Below are 19,396 nucleotides of genomic sequence, written 5' to 3' on the forward strand. Positions count from 1 at the left end.
CAAAGTGGGTGAAAAGAGCCAAAAAAAATCAGGAAATACAAAAAGATTGGTCCTAAGACTTAGACTCTAGTGAGGAGAGAGATCTTTCTCATTTGGGCTCAGAGCAGGATAAACAGCAGGAAAAACAGGAAATGTCCTCTTCTTCCTCCCTCAACCCTAAATTTGTCCTTATGTGCAGGAAAATGGCATCTTCTATCCAGATTCATCCTGACAATGCGGCTTTAAATGAGAAGCCTCTGGGCAAATCTCAGCCTGAGAAAGCAATCCCCCCTTCACCCTTCCTTTGAAAGGTAATCAGGGGAAAATGGTAATGCCCTGACAAGGGGAAGTGTATAAGTGGGCACAGATTTTATAAGCTGCAAGAACCAACACTTTTAGAGCAGAGGACCTCACCGATATTAAAGATAGATGCTGCTGTGGCATCACTAGCAAAAGATATGTTAATTACCCAAGGATATGACAGACAAGAAGATGGAAGCCACCCTCAGTAGGGATTTTGAGGCTTCGACAGCCGTTCTCAGAGTGTCCCTGGTCACTGTCTGCTTTTGATAGAGTAACCATATCCTGGCTTGACCTAAAGGCCCTCAACCAGAGGTTCTCAAACTGTGGTCCGAGAACTCCATTCAGGTGGTCCATGGATAATTCCCTCTAAGATGTGCACATGAAAAAATGAAGGGCCACCCACCTAATTAGTGGAGCTGCGCAGGTGTGGTTTCACTAATTAGGTGCCTGGACCATGGAAAAGAAGCACATGTAAGGTGAGGTGGTGGCCTTGGGAGGGAATGGGGGTAGGTGGAAGTGGGGTGAGAAGAGGGGGTGGGGGGAATTTTGGATGTGCAGGGCTGCGGCGGCCAGAGAATGAGGCAACTTTCCCCACATCTAGAGCTGCAGCTGCTGGGGAGAGATTGCCCTCTTTCCCAACCTCAGCTCTGTGGCACCCCCCCGCTTCTTTCCAGCCCCAGCTCGGGGGCTGCTGCAGCAGGGGAGAGAGGGAGAGACCCCCCCCCTTCTCCCAGCCCCAGCTCGGAGGCTGCTGCGGCGGGGGAGAGAGGGAGAGACCCACCCCTCCTTCCCAGCCCCAGCTCGGGGGCTGCCATGGCAGGAGAGAGAGGGAGAGACCCCACTTCTTCCCAGCCCCAGCTCAGAAGCTGCTGTGGCAGGGGAGAGAGGGCACATCCATCACATTAGAAAGGTAAGACTACTGATATTAAAATATGAGTTGTGTGGTTTTATTTGTAGAACAAAAGTTTATTATTTTTTTTTAAATAGCACTTTTATCCAAAGTGCTTTACAATAGTTAGTTAACGGTACAAACAACATTTGGAAAGATCATTGAGTGGTCTGCCAAGACTCTCAGCAATTTGCAAGTGGTCCATGAAAAAAAGTTTGAGAAGTGCTGCCTGAGACAACAAGGACCAGCTAGACTTACAGGTATATTCTTAAAAAAACAATCCTGGCAACAGCTTTTGTTGCAGATGCTTCAATGGGTGTGATGCGGTTTTCAGCCAAGACAATGTTATCCAGCTCAGTAGTCGAACACCATGTCTGTTTACATCCCTGAATGGAGGATGGCCACTCCACACAATTTTATGCACCATCAAAAATACATTGGATGAGATAGTGGCAGACCTCCAAAGTGAAGCAGTCCCCTCCCATCTTCATCCAGTGCTTCAAGAAAGGATTAGAAGGTCAACAGCAGAGAAATAATCCTGGTCATCCATTCTCTTCACAGAAGTACCAAAGGAAGTATAGTAGATATGCCAGAGGAAAACCCTGAAAACTCTGCATCTGGCAGCAAAACCAGAGGTGGTAGAAATACCTCTCAGAGCTAAGTATGACAACAAAAGACTGTCACTGGTCCAATCTGAGTCTGGGAAGCAGAATGGTTTCTCTTGACCACAGACACGTGGCTGCAAGAGGTAATGAGCCTTGGCTACTCTTTTGAATGAAGGTTTCCACCCTATGCCTTCTTCATCCAATCACCCTTCTCTAGAAATCCTACCAAACACAAGTTTATATTGAAAGAGATCTCACACCTTCTGGCAATAGATTATAGATTCTGAGGCCAGAAGGGACCATTGTGCTCTGACTATTGTCTGTCCTCCAGTATTATACAGGTCATAGAGCTTCCCCAAAATAGTTCCTGGAGTGTATCCTTTAGGGAAAAGAATCTAATCTTGCTTGAAAAATTGTGGAGAATCCACCTCAAACCTTGGTAAATTGTTCCAATGGTTAATTACTGTCATTGTTAAAAATGTGTGAATGGAAACAGTTCCCTAAAAAGAAACATTCTTAGTAGAGCTTGTCAACAATCAGAATTTCCATTCGCTGGGAAATTCCAAGTTATTGAAATTTCCTTTTGTCCCAAATGAAAATGAAAAGTCAAGATTTCAAAATCTCCCATGAAACCAAATTTCCCCCCAAAATTGGTTTAGAAATATCAAAATGACCATATTGAAGCACTATGGTTAACTTTATCATTTTGACTTTTATATTATAATATTAGTAAAAATGCTAAAATTGAAATGAAGTTCTTCAACTTTATTGAAACAAAGCACTTCAGTGCTATTTTGCTGAAACTTTCAATAAAGTTAATACATGCTTGCAAAACATTTTGTTTTATTCAAATCAGCATTTTCCAATTGAAAACTCTTCCGTTGGAATTTTTTTTGACCAGCTCTACTTCTTTGGTCTATTCTCCCTATTTTTCATCTTGCAGGAGTGCTACTGAGGGGATGGTTTGGAGGTGAGTGGCTGGAGCGAGGGGATCAGAGTCATCCTGGACCTCAAATGGCTCGACAAATAAAAGAAGAAAATGAGATTTCAGGTGGAAACCCTAGCCTGAACAAGTAGCATTTCTTTAGCAGGCGCATATGTACACAATCCCATTTGACCACATCACCATCATCTCTTAAGATTTGTATGTCTATAGAAAACACTACTATTGAGCCTCTCATTGACGCCCCCCGCCCCCCCAAGTCTTCACCACGATGATGCTGGTGATTGCAATAGCCAGTCTCAGAGCTCTGACTAAAGTGTCACCCAGAGAACCATACAAGGTGAGTGCCCTGAGCACAGTGTTCCTTCGCAGTTCTGTTCTCCCTGATATGTCTTCAGTAATAGCCAAGGGGAACTTATTTTTATCTTTGAGCTTTTGGGCTAATCATATATTGTGAGTTTCCACACCGTTTTGGAATTAATCTTCTGGTGGGCAGCAAGAAGGGGCCTGGATTGGCACCATGGCCATGCTGCAAAGCTGAAATGCCTCTGGAAATTGCAGAGAGGAAGGGAGAGCCCTGTGTTATGCTTATAAGAAGCATACAGAATCTTTTTAACTGGGATAAGACAATACGCCGCATTTATTAAGAGTACAATTTAAGCATTAAAATCAGCATATGCTTCCATTCTCTCTCACTCGCATACACACACACACACACACACACACACACCAAAAGGTTCCACAGCTGAATCTTAGTTACCAGTCCTTAGTGTTGCTCGGTCAATTCCAGTGGCCAGCTGAAACTGCACAGGAGGGAGGGGAGCTGGGCCTCTGTCCAACACATTCAAAGTTCCGATGCTGATGCAGAACGAACCTAAAGTCCCATGGCAATACACCCTGCTTTTATAGTAATAAGCTCCCATACAAGTCTATGGCACAGCGGAGCTGTTAGTTAAGGTTGCTTCCAATCAGGTGGTTACTGGGAGTATCCACAGCTGTTTGTTTTGTCGTTCCTCTGGCTCCGCTCTTTATCTTGTCTTTGGGGTGCATGCCTTTTCTTTAGGGTCATCAATCTGCCATCCGGGTGATTCCTCTTGATTTCTCCACTCCCCTCCCCGCCATCCAGCCCATCAGTACTGGTCTCTGTTAGCATGTCATACATCTTCACTCACATACAAAACAGTAAATAATTTCAAAAGAAAGAATTGCAGCCATAACGCTTCTTTCTTTCTAAAAACAATCGATAACACATAAAGCAAAGAATAAAAGCAAAACAATTTATTCTTACGAATTCAAGGTTAACAAAATAAGCAAAATGGAGTACAATTTACTCAAAACAATTTCTCACCATTAGGCTTTTTGCCTACATTGTCCCCCTTTTGACTCTTTAATATCAATATATTGTTTAATTGTTTTAAGGCAATGTAACGCAAAGCAATTTGGGCTTTGTGGTTTTAATTTGAGGTACATTCTCTTCCATCCAACAGCACATAAAACACATTATGACAAACTTTATTCCAATTAGTACAAAGAAAACAATTATGGGATGAATTATAATATTTAAAACTGATATCCTTGAGGAGGATCAGCCTCTAAAAATGTCATACCAATGGTGCACACATCATTTGTTGAGCTTGTGTGGATACATTCAGCATTTCAGTTCCTTGGTGCAAAATAGCCAGACTTCATGTTAGTATTTTTGTCTGGGTTGCTGCAGTTAATTGACTAATTTGCTTATTCCCTGCTAGCCATTGGTATAAGGTGGTCCAATTAACCCCCAAAGGGAAATTAAAACTCAAGGCATTATTGGTATCTAATAGATTGATATCCTTATCTTCCTGAACTGGAAAATATTAAGTCATGGTGGGGGTTCGTAATATTGTCACATTGCACATACACTGTTGTACAGATGGCCTTTGAGTGTATTTTTCCTGCCACATAATTTTTTCCAATCCAATAATACAAACACAATTTTTCCCATCATAGTATATTTTGGTGGTGCTATTATCCAATTTCTCCCAGAAGCATGTTGCTAAATTTTTGTTTTACACAGAGTAAGGCTCCTATAAAATCAGCAAGGTGGGGCATACCCACTGTTGGGTAGTCCATTTTTCACACCCATGGTGATCACTGATGTCACCTTTCTCATTTAAATACATTCCTACCAACCATGGGGCCCAAATATGACTTCCCAGTAGAGTTGGGAGTGCTAGGAAAGACCGTAGGGTGTTCAGATACCTGGTAGGGTGAACCCATATAACCTGGATAGTGATGTATCCTGTTAGGGTGTTTGTGTATACATATGATTCCATAGGCTTATACCATTCTGGAACATAAGGGAGGAAAATATTATTTCTATGTCTGCTGAGAAGAGGGGGTTAAGGCAGACATATCCTTGGCTCGAATCCAATCCATCTCTCTTTCTGTTAAAACAATGGCTAACAGGTGTTGCTCAGAACACCATAAGGCTATAGGTGTTTTGTCAGCTATGTCTTGCATAGTGGCATAGTAAGCCCAAAATGTATGATTGATGTGGTTCCAAGTGTACCACTGTAGATTTAACATATCCACCCCTGTCTGTACCAACTCAGTGATCTGGGTGTTCTTGCCCTTGTACTATTGTGTGGGGCAAAGCTTCTATCGCACTAGTCTTAGTTTTTAATGCTTCCCGATCCACTGAATTTAATATTCCTGTTCTGGCTCCTATGCCTCCCAATATAGAATTGTCTAGATCTCTCTTCCCATGAAGGGGAGAATGTTTTTGTTTCAAGGAGCCATACCAAGCGTTGAATAAGGGGGTGCTGTATGGTGCACATTCGGGCCGTGTGGTGGTTAAATTATTCTTTGTCCAATTAACTGTGATGTGTAGCGTTGTTATCATGGGTGCCATGTATGCCTTAACGGGCGGTTGTTTTTTAAGTAAATGTGGGTAGGGTCTTTCCATTATTGGAGGACCATTTCACAGTAGCACTGTTATATTTGCCCACAAAAATAATTTTGTCCTCCCACACTGTAATCATGCGTACCTCTAATGGTCCTGGAGTGAAAGGTGTATGAACCAGGTTCACTGGATTCACAAAAAGGATTAAAATCCATGATTGGCTCCATAGGGGTTGTCACCTCAATCACGCAGTCATGATCCTCATTGGTTATATTGACCCAGGCTTGCAACGTAATTTGTGTGAAGGGCCCATGCACAGTATTGTTATGCATGGGTATTTCCTGAGCCCTGTTCCACTCTGTCCAGTTAAACCATTGTGGCCCCCAATGTGTGTATGTTATCCCTGACCCCCAAAAGCTTATGAAAATAAAATAACATCTTGCCCTTAGCAGGTTTCTGGCTTCTGGACTCCCTTAGGATCCAGTAGTGTGCGAGGGAATTTCTATCAGGAGGAATTCACGTGATCATTGGCAGGTATATAGTTCTAGTCCATATTCAATACCTGTAATAATTAAACACAAATAAATTAGGAAAACAATGTTATCTGTGACACATGAACCCATTTAAGTTTGACATCTTTTTCAATATAGTACACTAGTGGGCTAAGACAGTCAACTGTGGAATAAGGACCTGTCCACTTAGAATCCAGCATGTGATCCTTTTTCCCTAGCTTTCAGTACATTACCTGGTCATCAGCTTCCCATAGATCCGAATTGGTGGCTTTTCGCTTGTACAATTTTGTATTCATTTGTTCGATGGCTTGATTCACCCTATACTGTGAGGTAGTTTTGTCTTCTTGCAATTGTTTAAGCCACTGAAAGTAGTCATGCTGGGTTGCTATAGGATGTTCTTCAGTGAGGCTGTCATAAATATAAAGGGAAGGGTAAACCCCTTTGAAATCCCCCCTGGCCAGAGGAAAATTCCTCTCACCTGTAAAGGGTTAAGAAGCTAAAGGTAACCTCGCTGGCACCTGACCAAAAATGACCAATGAGGAGACAAGATACTTTCAAAAGCTGGGAGGAGGGAGAGAAACAAAGGGTCTGTGTGTCTGTCTATATGCTGTTTCTGCCGGGGATAGACTAGGAATGGAGTCTTAGAACTTTTAGTAAGTAATCTAGCTAGGTATGCGTTAGATTATGATTTCTTTAAATGGCTGAGAAAAGAATTGTGCTGAATAGAATAACTATTTCTGTCTGTGTATCTTTTTTGTAACTTAAGGTTTTGCCTAGAGGGGCTCTCTATGTTTTGAATCTAATTACCCTGTAAGGTATCTACCATCCTGATTTTACAGAGGTGATTTCTTTACTTCTATTTACTTCTATTTCTATTAAAAGTCTTCTTGTAAGAAAACTGAATGCTTTTTCATTGTTCTCAGATCCAAGGTTTTGGGTCTGTGGTCACCTATGCAAATTGGTGAGGCTTTTTATCCAACATTTCCCAGGAAAGGGGGGGTGCAAGTGTTGGGAGGATTGTTCATTGTTCTTAAGATCCAAGGGTCTGGGTCTGTAGTCACCTAGGCAAATTGGTGAGGCTTTTTACCAAACCTTGTCCAGGAAGTGGGGTGCAAGTTTTTGGGAAGTATTTTGGGGGGAAGGACGCGTCCAAACAGCTCTTCCCCCGTAACCAATATTTGTTTGGTGGTGGTAGCGGCCAATCCAAGGACGACGGGTGGAATATTTTGTACCTTGGGGAAGTTTTGACCTAAGCTGGTAAAGATAAGCTGAGGAGGTTTTTCATGCAGGTCCCCACATCTGTACCCTAGAGTTCAGAGTGGGGGAGGAACCTTGACAGAGGCATTCAGGATTAATCATAACCGCATTGGCTGCCCAAACAGGTACGGCTGGATTTTTGTCCTCAGCCTGTTACTGCTGCGCATGGCAGCTCGGACTAAGGGCACCTTTTCAGGCCAGTTCTTACCGGTGCGATCCACCACCTTTCGCAGTGCCTCTTTAATAGTGTGAAAAGAAAAGGAGTACTTGTGGCACCTTAGAGACTAACCAATTTATTTGAGCATGAGCTTTCGTGAGCTACAGCTCACTTCATCGGATGCATATCGTGGAAACTGCAGCAGACTTTATATACACACAGAGAATATGAAACAATACCTCCTCCCACCCCACTGTCCTGCTGGTAATAGCTTATCTAAAGTGATCATCAAGTTGGGCCATTTCCAGCACAAATCCAGGTTTTCTCACCCTCCACGCCCCCCCCCACAAATTCACTCTCCTGTTGGTAATAGCCCATCCAAAGTGACAACTCTCTACACAATGTGCATGATAATCAAGTTGGGCCATTTCCTGCACAAATCCAGGTTCTCTCACCCCCTCACCTCCCTCCAAAAAACACACACACAAACTCACTATCCTGCTGGTAATAGCTCATCCAAAGTGACAACGCTCCCTACAATGTGCATGATAATCAAGGTGGGCCATTTCCAGCACAAATTCAGGTTTTCTCACCCCCCCACCCCCATACACACACAAACTCACTCTCCTGCTGGTAATAGCTCATCCAAAGTGACCACTCTCCCTACAATGTGCATGGTAATCAAGGTGGGCCATGTCCAGCACAAATCCAGGCTTTCTCACCCCCCCCCTTTCCCCCCCCCCAGGGACACACACACACACACACATAAACTCACTCTCCTGCTGGCAATAGCTCATCCAAACTGACCACTCTCCAAGTTTAAATCCAAGTTAAACCAGAACGTCTGGGGGGGGGGGTAGGAAAAAACAAGGGGAAATAGGCTACCTTGCATAATGACTTAGCCACTCCCAGTCTCTATTTAAGCCTAAATTAATAGTATCCAATTTGCAAATGAATTCCAATTCAGCAGTTTCTCGCTGGAGTCTGGATTTGAAGTTTTTTTGTTTTAAGATAGCGACCTTCATGTCTGTGATTGCGTGACCAGAGAGATTGAAGTGTTCTCCGACTGGTTTATGAATGTTATAATTCTTGACATCTGATTTGTATCCATTTATTCTTTTACGTAGAGACTGTCCAGTTTGACCAATGTACATGGCAGAGGGGCATTGCTGGCACATGATGGCATATATCACATTGGTGGATGTGCAGGTGAACGAGCCTCTGATAGTGTGGCTGGTGTTATTAGGCCCTGTGATGGTGTCCCCTGAATAGATATGTGGGCACAGTTGGCAACGGGCTTTGTTGCAAGGATAGGTTCCTGGGTTAGTGGTTCTGTTGTGTGGTATGTGGTTGTTGGTGAGTATTTGCTTCAGGTTGCGGGGCTGTCTGTAGGCAAGGACTGGCCTGTCTCCCAAGATTTGTGAGAGTGTTGGGTCATCCTTCAGGATAGGTTGTAGATCCTTAATAATGCGTTGGAGGGGTTTTAGTTGGGGGCTGAAGGTGACGGCTAGTGGCGTTCTGTTATTTTCTTTGTTAGGCCTGTCCTGTAGTAGGTAACTTCTGGGAACTCTTCTGGCTCTATCAATCGGTTTCTTTACTTCCGCAGGTGGGTATTGTAGTTGTAAGAAAGCTTGACAGAGATCTTGTAGGTGTTTGTCTCTGTCTGAGGGGTTGGAGCAAATGCGGTTGTATCGCAGAGCTTGGCTATAGACGATGGATCGTGTGGTGTGGTTAGGGTGAAAGCTGGAGGCATGTAGGTAGGAATAGCGGTCAGTAGGTTTCCGGTATAGGGAGGTGTTTATGTGACCATTGTTTATTAGCACTGTAGTGTCCAGGAAGTGGATCTCTTGTGTGGACTGGACCAGGCTGAGGTTGATGGTGGGATGGAAGTTGTTGAAATCATGGTGGAATTCCTCAAGGGCTTCTTTTCCATGGGTCCAGATGATGAAGATGTCATCAATATAGAGAGTTGTCACTTTGGATGGGCTATTACCAACAGGAGAGTGAATTTGTGTGTGGGGGGGTGGAGGGTGAGAAAACCTGGATTTGTGCTGGAAATGGCCCAACTTGATGATCACTTTAGATAAGCTATTACCAGCAGGACAGTGGGGTGGGAGGAGGTATTGTTTCATATTCTCTGTGTGTATATAAAGTCTGCTGCAGTTTCCACGATATGCATCCGATGAAGTGAGCTGTAGCTCATGAAAGCTCATGCTCAAATAAATTGGTTTCTCTAAGGTGCCACAAGTACTCCTTTTCTTTTTGCGAATACAGACTAACACGGCTGTTACTCTGAAACCTTTAATAGTGCGATTCATTATTTCCATCTGTCCTGAGGATTGGGGTCAGTATGTGATATGAATCTTTTGTTTAATTCCCAGAGCATGCATCATCATTGTAAAGATTTCCCCACAAATGCACCCCCATTGGTCTGCATCTATAACCTCAGGGGTCCCATACCTACATACCACGTCTGTATCCTTTCCATCAGCTGCTTTCCACCCATACATCCAATATGGTATCCCCTTCACACAAAAATCACTATCAGCATAGATATACACAGGGGAGCCTTCATACTTTTTTAAAAGTTGGTATGTCAGCATGCTGTGCAGACATGTGGTCCTAATGTCCCTGAATAACCTCCTTCTCTAGGTTGATAGCATATTTAACCCATCTTTCCCCTTTAATCACCATTGAACTCCCATCAGTAAACCAAACATATCCTTCCTGGCCTACAGTATCCAGTTCCTCAAGAGGGGGTGCTTGCACTAAAGCAATCCTCTGTTCCACAGTGATCTCTGGGCACTTGTGTTTATTTCCTTTTTCAATTAAAGCATGCATCAGCATGTCTGGTTTGGACACTGTTTCAGTAGTGACTCCTCTGTTAACTAGAATGAGTGTCCACTGGGCCATGCGGGTATTAGAAACCTTACTTCCATCAGTTTGCCTGACAAAATATATTTAAGGGAGGTGTGGGTACCTTGAATAGTAATGGGAGCTGTGTCTGTGAGTGATTCAAAGGACTGTACTGCGCGGCAGCTGCTAGGCATTCACGTTCACAAGGATCAAAATTTAATTCTGTGCCTTGTAAATCCTTGATTCGTAGGGTACTGGCACTAGCTTTCCTTCTTTATTATTTTGCAGTAGAGTAGCTGCTAGTGCTACTTCTTTAGCAGCCAGACAGATAACAAATGGCCTTCACTTGTCTGGAAAGTGTAAAGCTGGAGCTCCGGCTGCTTTTTGTTTTAAAGTACTTAGGGTGAAATCCTGTTCCGGCCTCCTATTCCCATTGAGTCTTTTTCTTTAACAGTTTCCATAAAGGAAGTGTAATCTCAGTATACTTGTAAATGTGTGGCTGCAGGAAACTGAATCCACCCGACAAGACTCGTAAGGAGAGTACATCTGTGGGGCCTGACATTTCTAGCAGTGCCTTTTCTCTGGTCTACTTGCCTGCCCTCTCTCCTGATTACTATACCCAGGTACACTTAGCTGGACTTAGAGGCTGGAAGTTGATTAAGATTTGCCAATTATTACGGTGTTCCCCCCCCCCCCGCCCCCGGTAACCAATGTTTTCACAAACTCTTCTTTTCCTTGGTAATTTTATTTTGTGCTTAAAATTTATGTTCATCATTTTTTTTCCCAAATGCAGTATTCTCTCTCTCTTTTTAAAAAAACACAATACACAACAATGCTAGCAAAAAGACAAACATAAAACATAATTTTTGTTGCCACAGTAAATCCATGGTATTCTGAGTTGCTCCTCAGCTGGTACCATTTTTTTCCTGAAGTTCTGAAAGACAAGAAAAACATTTTTTCTACCCCCTTGGGGGGGGGGGGTGTCGCAGTTTATTGCTTAAAAACACTTCTTCTTCTTCTTTCTTTCTTTTTTTTTTTTTAACACATTTTCTTGCTGATTTGTGCGAAAAACACAGGAATTACCCCCATACTTTCCTGTGTTTTTCTTCTATGGGTAGGCCATGTTTCAATGACTTCCACCTTTTAAGGGTTTAGGGTGAATTATCCCACTGTGCAGTTATTAAATTTATGAGATGATGTACCTCAGCTTTCCTTTTTATACAGCAGACCAGATTTGTAATAGTCTTTCTGCTAGGCTAAGCTTTAAGTTTACAGGTAATAGCTGAGAAGCATTATTACTCTAATGCCTTTTTGTGTGTGTGTGCTCACAGAGTTTTCATATACTTTTATTAAAGTGACAGTGACAATCTGATTACTAAGAGCCATCTTAAGGCTCAGTGTTTCTAACCTTGATTCTTTGTGCACCTTACACCTGCTGTTGCTTCAGAAGGCACTGTCTTTTTACTATATATTTTTAATTTTTACTGCAGCCCTTGGCTGCCCCTTATTATATCCATGACTTTGGTCTTTATTTAAAAACATATTAAACTTTATAAAGCACTTTGGTACCTTAAGGGTTAAACGCTGAATACCAAAGCCAAACAACACTAATTACCTGTGTGTTGCAAAAAGTGTCTGTCAGTTTTGCAACTTTGAATGAAAGATTCAAATGGATTTTTAGTGGCACTATTTAAAAACAAAACCAAACCAATTCATCTTAAACCTGCAAAACAGGGTTTTACAAACCAGGAGTGTTGGTTTAGGTTCTTAAAAATTTACATTTTTTTTTTAACATCCCTTGCACTGTTTTAATTATTTTACACAGCTGTACATAAATTACATTCCCTCTTATATGTTTGGGGGCAGTTAAATTCCAATACCACCCTCCATTATGTTCTTTAGTAAATTTGATTAAATTGTTCATAGTCAAATGATTTAAATCAGATTATTTCTCTGCCTCTAACATTTTTACAACATTCAGCTGCTTAATTCCTTTCAGCCTCTGCAGAGTTAACTTCTCACTCTCTTACTTAAATCACTTGCTTATCTCCCAAAATGACAGCCCAGATATCACCATTTCAAGTATTGTCCCAGGGATTTGAATTCCCCCTGCCTGTACTTACTACTTCCCTTACTCCTTGCCACTATGCCCCTCAGGGCTCCCAGCAAGTTTTCCAATCTCTATCGGTTGCCTGCCAGCTTGTCTGGGCCTGATCCTGCTTTCCTTGCAGAACCGTCCCTTTTCATGGACACAGGTTTTGTTCCACTACCAATTTAGCAAGGAGCCCCCACACTTCCTAGTCCCTTTTCTTAAACATTTCTCCCCTCAAAATTGTGAAATCACAACAATATCGCTCAAAAAAAATACTACATTGCCCAAACTCCTATATCCTTCAGAGTTTGGTTTAACACAGAAAATACTGCCTAAAACTCTTGTAGCCTTCAGAGTTTATTCCGGTTCAACAGAGAGCAAGAAACTCCAAGTTCTTCTCTTACACAAAATAGTATTTGCGCAAAACTCCTATATCCTTCAGAGTTGGGTCTCACATAGAAAATACTGCCTGAAGTTCCTCTATCCTTCAGAGTTTACTCCGGTACTCGGGTTAGAGCGAGAATCTCTAAGTTCTTCTCTTCTTTTACTCGGCTCGCTACGACCAAGGGTATTCACACCAAATTCTATAATGATTGATCAGTTTATTTTATGCAAACTCTTATACTTCTACCACAAGCATGGCATCTCTCCTTGTTCCTCACACTACAATTCTCCACCAAAAATGTTATGCTTATAAGAAGCACGTGGAATCTTTTTCAAGGGGATAAGGCAATACACCGGGTTTATTAAGAGTACAATTTAAGCATTCAAATCAGCATATGCTTCCATTCTTACCCACACCCACACACCCCAAAAGGTTCTGCAGCTGGATCTTATAGTTACCAGTCCTTAGCGTTGCTCGGTCAGTTCCAGTGGCCAGCTGAAACTGCACAGGAGGGAGGGGAGCTGGGTCTCTGTCGAACACATTCAAAGCTCCAATGTTGATGCAGAATGAACCCAAAGTCCCATGGCAATACACCCTGCTTTTATAGTAATAAGCTCCCATACAAGTCTATGGCACACCGGAGCTGTTAGTCAAGGTTGCTCCCAATCAGGGGGTTTCTGGGAGTATTCACAGCTGTTTCTTATGTCATTCCTCTGGCTCCGCTCTTTATCTTGTCCTTGGGGCATATGCCTTTGCTTTAGGGTCATCAATCTGCCATCCGGGTGATTCCTTTCGATTTCTCCACTCCCCTCCTGACCATCCGGCCCATCAGTACTGGTCTCTGTTAGCACGTCATACATGTTCACTCACACACAAACAGTAAATAATTTCAAAAGCAAGAATTGTAGCCATAACACTTCTATCCTTCTAAAAACAATCAATAACATGTAAAGCAAAGAATAAAACCAAAATAATTTCTTCTTATTAATTCAAGGCTAACAAAATAAGCAAAATGGAGTACAATTTACTAGAGACAATTTCTCCCCATAATGCTTTTGGCCTACACCTGTGCATCACAGAACTGTGCAAAACACTGCCAGCAGAAAATAAATTGTTGGGTAAAAAATTTTCCATTCTCTTACCACATACATTGTCACTGCGAGCTCAACCTGAGACTAGCAATGGGGTTTCTCAAAATGATCTCTAATAATAATAAATAATGATAACACTTTGCCCTTACTAGCTCCTAATGAAGTCGGGGGAAGACTTGCATTGACTTCAGTGGGAGTTGAAAAACAGAAGGAAGGATGGGGCCTGAAGGCCTTCCATAATGAAGAAGACAAAGGGACTATGCAAGTTAAGTGGTTGAAGAGGAAGGGAAGGGAGATGATGGGCTTCTTCAAAAGGATGGCCCTTCTGTTAAAAATCATTGCTCCTAGATATGCACAGATGCTTGATATACAAGGGGATGATCCAGATAAACCAGCAGTTCTCAGGAAATCAAAGTCCATTTTACAGTTAATGAAATAAGTTGCAAATTCTTTTGCAGAAATTATTACACATGATACACAAATAAATCTGGTCCTGAATAAGTTCAGAATTATGAAATATTCTGTAGCATTAAGAGATTGTCCTTGTATCTAATAATTGTCCCCTCTTAAGCAATGTTTTCAATGAGAATCTTTTAAAAGGTACATGCCAACAATTCAAACAGAATTCTAAACTATATTGCAAGTAATATAATTCTGAACATGTAGAGGTTCCATTCTGCAGTTTACAATATCACTGCATTTATACCTGGCTAACTGATAGTCAATAAAAAGTCAGTATTTTTTATTGAATCTGTTCACATTATTTGAGATGAAATGCAGGAAGTAAGTCTGGATTATGGGAAATTTCTTTAAAGAAAACACAAATATCAAACCTCCCGTGAATTGTTGGAGTTGGCAAACTATTCTACAGGAAAATGGTATTTATACCAACAACAACTATAAGTTTGTGAAAGAAAAATATCATTGTTACTATTTTACTCTAGTAGGCTAAAATAATTCTCTTTTTTTAAATCTGAACTCTCCTGATTAATTTGTGTGGAAAGCTTGGTTTCCTAATGACCTCATGAGGTCTATAAATGTAGGACTTCAAATTTCTGATAAAACTACTCAGTAAGTGTGGGTGGGCCACCAGACATTCCTCTGCAGCCAAAACAAAACAAAGAACCTTTCCTACACTGAGAGTCCTTGTTGGTAGCTTTAAGTATTGCCAAAACAAAGGATATTGGGCTTATAAGAACTGCCATACTGGCTCAGACCAAGGGTCCATCTAGCCCAGTACCCTGTCTTCTGACAGTGGTCAATGCTGGGTGCTTCAGAGGGAATGAACAAAGCAGGTAATCTTCGAATGATCCATCCCCTGTTGTCCACTCCCAGTGTCTGGCACGAAGAGGCTAGGAACACTCAGAGCATGGGGTTGCATCCCTGACCATCTTGGCTAACAGCCATTGCTGGATCTATCCTACATGAACTTATCTAGTTCTTTTTTGAACCCAGTTATAGTTTTGGCCTTCACAACATCCTCTGGTAATGAATTCCACAGGTTGACTGTACGTTGTGTGAAGAAATACTTCCTTTTGTTTGTCTTAAACCTGCTGCCTATTAATTTCATTGGGTGACCCCCTGGTTCTTGTGTTATGTGAAGGAGTATATAACACTTCCTTATGCACTTTCTCCAGATCAGTCATGATTTTATAGACCTCTATCATACCCCCTCTTAGCTGTCTCTTTTCCAAGTTGAAAAGTCCCAGTCTTTTAAATCTCTCCTTGTATGGAAGCTATTCTGTACCTTTAATGGTTTTTGTTGTTTCTCTCTGCACCTTTTCCAATTCTAGACTCAGATGATCTGCCTACTGCCTCTGAGATGGATACTTGGATACAAACTCAGGAAACACCAGTAACGCCATATACAATGTAGGACCTGATTCCCAGGTCTCCCTAAGTAGATTTTTCAAGATAGGTTCTTTTTGGCAGCCCTCTTTGACCTCAGTCAAACTGCCATGGAAAGATTATAATTCACTTAAGTGGGAATTGGATCACACGTTGAGCCCTTCCATTAGGAACTTGGGATGGGGTGCATAAGGATAATGAGTAAGGCCCCAAGAAAATGGCAGATATCTTTTAGAAAATTCACAGCAGTGCCACAGATAAAGTAACAACTTTCACAGGATATGCATGGAGCAAAAGCTCACTGCGGACTCAGCAGATGTACTTTATAGAGGCAACACCACAGCCATGTGGAATGTGAGCAGTCATGGCCTCACTGGGGAGGTGGAATGGCACAGCTGCTAAGTCCTTCACAAACTGCTTCAAATTTTCCAGCAGCAAGGAGGAGGAAGGAGGCAGCCATGTGCATCTGATCTTGTGCTCAATGAGCCTCTTAACGTGTGGCAGTATCACGTTGAAGCAGCAGTTTCAGGGACTCAGCAACCAGTTTTATGTGATGCTTGGAACTGCTGCTCTGACGTGATGTTGCTGCGCTCTACAAACTGCATCGAGCAGGGGCCCAGCATGCGTGGATGGCAACGTCCATCTCCCTTCTGTTGGAAAAATCACAATATTGGGCTGATTTCTGTGAAACTGTGCTTTTCTCAGGGCCTCAACCACGAGGGCCCTTTGAGGCATACAGTGTTACAGCAAATCTTTAAAAACAGTGCAACTCAGTATTTCATTTAAAGAGTAGTTATCTCCATTGCTTAAAAAGCAAATAAAACTATAGAATTCAATAATAATGGTCCAAAAAACGAGTAGAGTGTATTACTACAATGTTTGAGACTATGACTATGACTGTTAAGAAAATTTAAAAAAAAGTCGCTAACATATTAGTTTTACACTTTAGTGAGTCCAGAGGTGATTGTATGACAGCAGAGGTTGGGACCACAGAGAAGTCTTGTAATTGGGGTACTGCTGTCATGGCTTGCATTCCCTCCATGTGCTCATTTGTAGCACCATGTAAAATCCAGTTCAGGGGCTGTTGAGTTTCTGAGCTGATTGCATTAATCTCTGCATTTCGCAGCATTATTCAGGTCCCTCCCTCACTTCTGCTTGCTGTCCACACTTTTGTGTTTCAAACAAGTTGGCCTTTCGGGGGATGCACTTGGTGTTATGGGTAGTATTATGGTGGTAATTATGTAATACTTGGGATTGTGGTAGTTTATTCAACATATCAGGTAAAGAGAAAGGTTGTAAGGGGGTGATGGTTCAGATTTTATCGCACAGATTAATGATTGTACAGTAATTTAAGCAGGGTGGTATAGCTAAGGCACCAGTCTGGGAATCAGGCAGTCTGGGTTCAGTTTCAGGCTCTGTCATACGTTTCCTTTGAGCTAGTCATATACCTACCTCCTTTTTGTCATATTTGCTTACATGTCTGACATGAGTGGTTTAAGTTCTTTGTTATCCTCTGAGGAAAGACAAGCTAAATAAGTGCAAAGCAGAAATATTTTATTTTTATTCTCTAGGAACCTTACCATGCCGATAGATACAGTACTGAAACCATTGCAAGCTTTGGAACTTTAAAAGCAGCACTTGAGGTAGGAAATGCATGTTGTTTTTTATTAATCAGTGTTTGGGTCATTTACAAAAGGGAGGCAGGAGATAAAGGCCAAGGTAAAAAGGTCCTGAGAGGTGCCCCAGGAAATATTAATGTGAATATATTATAAATTGGAAACTATAATGTGTTGGAATTATTCTTTTATAGCCTAGAGTGGAATTTGCTCCTTAATCATCACCTAAGTTAAACTTTGATTATATATTTTAAAAAGGATAGCCTCATATTGTCCTTTTTCACAAAAAATGGCTTTCCTGCCTGTGGAAAAAATACTTACAAAATTCCAAATGCAGGGTTACCCCAGAAAGCTGCACCCTTATGAAAACAGGGTCTGGAGGCTCCCTTCATAGTGGAACCATTGCTACTGAGCCATGTCAGTGGGGTGGGGAAGAGCTTAGGGGGCATGCAAAGCTACTCACCTCACGGGGTATGTCTGTGTCCAGGTTTGCAGCGGGCTGGCCCCAGGAGGTGGTGCCAGAGGATACCCTGCTATGTGGATACTACTGCAGCACTCTGTGTTCTGGAAGGAATAACTCCTCCCTCTCCTGCTGTGGAACAGGACGGCGCTCAGGTTGTGTTCTGCTGCCCAGTATTTGGGCCTTCATGAGGTTTCCAGCATTTCTAATTTGGATATGCCCCCTCTGCCCCCTTCAGGGTTTGATAAGTCTTGATCTGGTTTTCAGCAAGAACTACACATGAAGCTCTCATCACAGTACTTTGCATGTGAGTTTCTATAATTAGGAGTATTTCATAAGTGCTATAAATAAATCACCATGGTCCGTACAAATATCAGTTACCCCAAATAATACCCTTCTGCGTGTTTGTTACATTGGTAAACTGAGGCACGAAGCGATTGTGATTTGCCGCAGGACATTCAATAAATTATGACAGAGGCAAGAGTAAATCCTAAGAGTCCTGAATTCCAGCCCTAAGTGCACACATTGGACCACGCTTCTTCCCAGCAAGTGATTGTTGCATAAATGCTTTTGAAATCTCTTGGCTTAGATCCTAGGCATCTAAACTATTTTCTTTTCAGATTTTATGCATGTTCTGAATGTTACCTTTATAAATATTCCCAAGAAAATTCCTGTTGTGTCTGTTACATAGTGGTACTAGTTCTGTTTTGACATCTTGCTTTTAAAAAATGTTTTAAGTATTACAGTTTAGTTCTAGTGATGGAAAAATAGCTGAACAAATAGCAATGAGAGCTATGTTCTTCTTATGCACAGATCAGATACAGCCTGGACTGGGACTGTATCCATTTCACTACCCCCAGGAAAGTGCCAGTACCCTAAAGTGGTTCAGTCTTTGTTTATTCAAGCCATGGCATTTCAGTTGAAACTGTAAACCAGACAGACATGCCAAACCCGCAAAAAACCCACAGAAGTTGGGCTTGTTTTTGTCTTAATTGGCTTGTGAGTTGCTTGTTGTCTAGTTTTTGCCTTGTAGCTTGTTGCTTATTTGGCTTGTAGCTTGTTGCTTGTTGTAGCTTATTGCTTCTTTTTTTTTGATCGGCTCCCAGCAAGCAGGGGCTGGGGGGTGGGGGGGAGAGTCAGAGGTGCATAGCAGGCCTACCACAGTCCCAGACTGCCTGCCGGGGGGTATCTAGTCACATAGCGTGTTGGGGTTCTTAGGAATTGGCTTATCGCCTTGTTTTGAAATGGGATTCGCTTGATTTTTGACCTATTGTGAAAGTCAGGGTGCTTATTTACCATGTGAAAGTTGGCAACTGTGAATCCAGAGAGTCATTTGTGGTGATGGCTTCTGTGAGGTGGGCATCTGGTGGCCTGAGGTCACAATCCATTTCTCGCAGGGCACTGACAAGCTGTGAGACGGCAGGTTACTTGGGCAACATAGAGGTGGTTTTGTATTTAATGTGTTCCCATATTTCTTACTAATTTTTGCTCTTTCTGCCAATTTTTGTAAATTTCTGGAAAA

The sequence above is a fragment of the Lepidochelys olivacea genome (assembly GCF_965140295.1).
Source record: "Lepidochelys olivacea isolate rLepOli2 genome assembly, chromosome: 2".
NCBI classification, from domain to species: Eukaryota; Metazoa; Chordata; order Testudines; family Cheloniidae; genus Lepidochelys; species Lepidochelys olivacea.